The following is a 5517-nucleotide window of genomic DNA, read 5'->3' on the forward strand; positions in this document are numbered from 1 at the left end:
TATTTAATTACTGAACTAATTGATACTTTTGATAATGGTGTTAAAAATCCTAAAGTATTCAATACAGTTTTAAATTTTAAAGAAACTTTAGATGAAAACATAATAAATATTCTTAAAACTCCTTTCAATGAAAGAAAAAGTTATATAATGCTCGCTAAAGATTACAATGATTTGATTAACTTAAGAATTGAAAAAAGACAATAATTATATTATTTCAATTTTGATAATAAAAAAATCATCTATAATGAAAATTCATCAAATATTGGTATTCAATGTGAATTAGATAATGAAAAATCATTCAAAGATGTTGCAGTTCAATGTAATTTAGATGATGAATTTAGAAAATTCAATCCTAATGAAAAAGTGTATTGTTATTGTGGTGGCAAATATTTAGGATCACATAAATCAAAACATTATCAAACAGTTTAACATATCAATTATGAAAAGAATAATAATTCTATATTGAAATAAGATTAAGCTGTATGAGTAATTGGAAAATTTCAAATATCATCACTCAAAAATAATAATTCAACTCTAAATATTCATATTCAAAATAAGATATTTCAAATTACTTTTAATTTTTTTCTTTAAATAAATGGATGATTTCAGCATTCCAACTGGGAAAAGTGATTTGAAGCATTATTTAGTAGCAGGAGGATTAATTTTGGCTGCGCTTTTCTTTTACTATGAAAATATTAGTAAGGATTTGATGAATGAAAATATAAAATTGAGCAAGAAATTAAAGAAGTTAAATGGAAACAATCACAGAAAGAATAACAATAAAAAAGTTAATGATTTAAAAGAATTAGAGGATTAAAACAGCACCTTTTAATTTAATTTATTCTATATATTTCAACTATCAATGTATTAAATACGTATTCAATCCGTACAATTCCCAAGACCGAGTATGGCTATACCAGCCCAAGCTTTTGGACGGAAACCCCAGTCGCAAACTTCAACTGAATTGGACTGAACCTTTTACAGTGACAAAACGCTTTTCAGACGCACTGTATGAGATTCAAGACCGACCTGGTCAAAACCGGCCAAGCTGGTGCACCTTGACCGTTTGAAACCGTACCTAGGCGTCATCAGGCCCTTCGTATCGCTACGCCGGAAGAGGAGAGAACCGGCGACCAGGAGCCCGAGGCAACCTCTAGTACACTGAGACGACAGAGTAGACGGGCTCGCCCTAAAACCCGATGTCCTGAATTTCACTATGTAGACGATACCAACCCGGGAACGACTATGTTATATCCTTACCATCCCATCATAATCGACACAAAATCTTATTTTGTCTTTTAGGTCTCTGCATAAATGTCGAGGTTGCCGTTACGAATACAAGAACCGAGACAGCCTCAGAAGACACGAGGAAGGGTGCGAATCGCTGGCGCACGATGGCATCGTGTTCCGATGCGAAGAATGCGGAACCTTTGGATCTTGTGGAGACACCGTCAAGCGTCACGCCAGGCGAGCCCACGGTTCCTCGAAATGCGTCTCCCGATTGGTAATGGAGAAATGGGACAACCCGCCGGACGTCACTATTCTAGATCCGATCCCGAAGCGGAGGTCAGTCGTCGGCGATGTGGATGAGAAGCAGAGACGGAAAGTGGTTGTAAGGGATGACGAGAAAGAATAGAAGCCGGAAAAAGAAGAGAAGCCGCGTGTGGAGGAGGTCGAGTCGTCCTCGGGAGCGTCAGGAGACGGAAATCGAAGAAGACGAGCTGACGATAGTAGAAAAATTGGAAGAGAGAGCAGGAGACCAGGTGGTGAAACCAGCAGAGAAGGAAGAGAATGAGAAAGAAACGGATGCGGAGATCGGCTTAATGGGAAATACAAACGGGAAAAAAAGGTTCGAACAGAGAAGGAGAGTTCTTGCAAAGTAAAGCGAAGCTTGGAACTATCAAGATGTGCCCGCGAAAAAGATTCAGCCTAGGCCAAGGAAAAAGCTAAGGAGGCATCAAGGCAGTTAGGAGGTGGATTGAGGCAGAAGAGGAGGTAAAGAGAGGAAAGGAGAGGAAACGTTTAGAGGGGAAGAGGAAGCCGGAGTTGGACTAGCTGGAGAAAAAGAGAGAGGGAGAGGAGAAAGAGAACGATGTCACCCCATATTCACCCGAAGATCTGGGGGCGCAGTATCAGAATTGGTGGGAAAATTTAACACTAACATATGTACCTACCGCCTTACCGAAGGCGAGCCAACCAGAGATCGCACAGCCTAACGTTTTGGACTCAGACGAACCATGTCCAGTGAAAGAGGCCCGACGCCTTCCAACCTCGCGGCGGGTGTTAGCACATGTACATCCAACCATTCACCGTCGTCCAGCAACGTTCCGCGAAATTCCGCGAGTTCCAGCCGAATGTCCGTTCTGTGTAAAGATGGCACGCACTCTGCCGGAATAGTTTGGTCGCCGCCGGTCAGGAAGTCGTCAGAACCGTTCGGGGAAGTCCATGTACACCCACTGGAGACGGGTGACATGCGTGTATTTGGTTTTGATGATGCCCCTGTAGACTGCGTCGCCTGTTTGATCGCAGAACACTAAGAAGATCGAAGATCGCGAGAAGACCGAAGATTTAAATTTCAGGCGGGGGTGCGTGAAAGCTGGGAGGGGGGGATGTAGTGAAAATTTCCGGTTTCGCAAAAATTTTCAATCACCTTTCTTCCGGATTTCACCGCCCCACTATTTCTATTATCTATTTTTAAGACTGTTTGGAATATAGCTGTACATTTTATTAGATCCGGAGCGACCGGTTCTGCTGTTTAACCCGTTTTGGTTGATGTTCCGGCTGCGGCTCCATTATTTCCGGGTTTCCTGAATACTATTAACCCCTTTCTTAATTGTATTGAATATTATTTTATCATCCTTGTCACGCGCGTAGGGTTGGAATCCCCTATAACTCCATTACTTCGGGAATTCTTATATGTCTAATTTGTTTAGTATCGTCTACGTTACCTTAGTCGGTGATGTTATTATTTATCTCCATTCGCGTGTCCGTGGTGACCTTTTTAGCCGGCGTGCGGTTGCCCGGTCCCGCTCTCATTGTTGCTGGAATCAAGCCAACTGTGAAATCATGTGACACGCGCGGCCAATCACGCGTGTTCGGACTTGTGTTCCAGCTAATGAAAGCGGTTCCCGGACAGCCGCGGGCTATTTAAGGTGCGCTGTGCGTGAGTTCGGGGAGAAAGCCCTTGCGCTCGTCCGCGGAACTTAAAAAGTCGCTCTGCAGTGCTAGCATGTAACCGCTCTAGACACGATCCAAGATTTAAAAATGTAAGAACCTAATCGTTTTGCCGGGTGTCCGTGCCAGGACAGTCGTTCGATTCACCAATAATCTTAGTGTCTGATGTACCACATTTTAATTATATGTTATATCGTCATTCCCGGGAAACAGTTGCGGTCGTTATTTCTCGGACCGCCGGTTTTTGTGTAACATGTTCGTTCCCAGACAGCAAGTGCCAGTTTATTGTATATGTTCATTCTCGAGCTCAAAAATAATCATTAATACTCATTTCAAACGACTGTAGTTCTAACGTTGAGGTCAGCGGAGGTCCTGCCCGCTCTAGGAGGTCAGCTTGCGCATCGTATGAATTCCGGACGGTGGGGGGTTCAACATGCTACCAAGAATAAGACGATAAAGAGGAGAGGAACTTCGCCCAGCCGTATTACTCGCCTTCAAGTGAAGGACGAGCGGACCCACTGACGAAGAAACCCGCGTAGACATGAGGACTCGCATCTTCACTCGTCAAGGGATTTGAACCCACTACGCTAAAGCTGTTCCCCGAACCCCTTGACCTCACGAGTCGTTACTAGCTGACCAGAATCCGGTCGTACCAATCACAGCGCTTGTAACAAACCGTCAGTAGACTTCTGTTGGTTTTCCCGTTAAATTGACCAATCAGCGAACGTTTTACCGAACAAGGAAGTATTTCGCAAATCGATATATGACGTCATGCGCAACAGCGCCAGTAATGAAATCACGCTTCGTGAGGCCAGGGGGCTGGTGGAAGCGAGTTCGGGAGTGATACCGGACCCCTGGCAAGCGAGGATGAAGAAATTAATGCATTAGGCCTACTCGCATGCCATAGTAGGATTATCACTGTGCGCGCTAACTTAACCGTTAAGTGCTGCCCCCAATGCGTCGCGGTTGACGATAACATGCCACAGTACATCTTCACTCGTCAAGATTCGAACCCACTACGCTAAAGCTGTTCCCCGAGCCCCTTGACCTCACGAGTCGTTGGAGTCGTTACTAGCCGACCAGAATCCGGTCGTACCAATCACAGCGCTTGTAACAAACCGTCAGTAGACTTCTGTTGGTTTTCCCGTTAAATTGACCAATCAGCGAACGTTTTACCGAACAAGGAAGTATTTCGCAAATCGATATATGACGTCATGCGCAACAGCGCCAGTAATGAAATCACGCTTCGTGAGGCCAGGGGGCTGGTGGAAGCGAGTTCGGGAGTGATACCGGACCCCTGGCAAGCGAGGATGAAGAAATTAATGCATTCGGCCTACTCGCATGCCATAGTAGGATTATCACTGTGCGCGCTAACTTAACCGTTAAGTGCTGCCCCCAATGCGTCGCGGTTGACGATAACATGCCACAGTACATCTTCACCCGTCAAGATTCGAACCCACTACGCTAAAGCTGTTCCCCGAACCCCTTGACCTCACGAGTCGTTGGAGTCGTTACTAGCCGACCAGAATCCGGTCGTACCAATCACAGCGCTTGTAACAAACCGTCAGTAGACTTCTGTTGGTTTTCCCGTTAAATTGACCAATCAGCGAACGTTTTACCGAACAAGGAAGTATTTCGCAAATCGATATATGACGTCACGCGCAACAGCGCCAGTAATGAAATCACGCTTCGTGAGGCCAGGGGGCTGGTGGAAGCGAGCTCGGGAGTGATACCAGATCCCTGGCAAGCGAGGATGGAGGACTCGGTCCGGGACCGAGTGGTCGGAGCCTCCAAGACATGTTTGTTATTATTGAACGTCGTACCGTGACGCCGGGCGTACGGAGGCCTACCGGTGCAGACACAGCTGCAGGAGTTGTCTGTTCTGATGAGTATTTTATTAGCGATTTTGACCGGGGTGTCAAATGGTTACCCGGTGTCTGGGAAATCCGTTACACTAGGACCTGCGTCACGGTACGTCGTCGCGTACTCGAGAACACTTTATCTTTCCATGTAGACTGGTTACCGGTCTCTATCTATTGAATGGGACAGGCAACCAGTCTATCTTTCGATCTTTCAACTGTATTGCGTACTGTAACGACCACGTCGAACGTGATGATTGGACTGCGTGCAGTTATCTTGCCTCCTCAGTCAGGATATCGATCACGTATGTTTTACTAAAAGTAAAACTATGCCCCTGAACTTTCGGGTAGAACCGAATCGACTGCGGCATGCGACTAAAGACTCACTTGTTAAGCGAGCTCTAATTGGTCGAAGAAGTGAAATACCACGTATTTTGACCAATCACAAACGGTGTAACGTATTAAGCTATTGTTTAGGGAAGCA

The sequence above is a fragment of the Tubulanus polymorphus genome, chromosome 3 (assembly GCF_964204645.1).
Source record: "Tubulanus polymorphus chromosome 3, tnTubPoly1.2, whole genome shotgun sequence".
Taxonomy (NCBI): domain Eukaryota; kingdom Metazoa; phylum Nemertea; class Palaeonemertea; order Tubulaniformes; family Tubulanidae; genus Tubulanus; species Tubulanus polymorphus.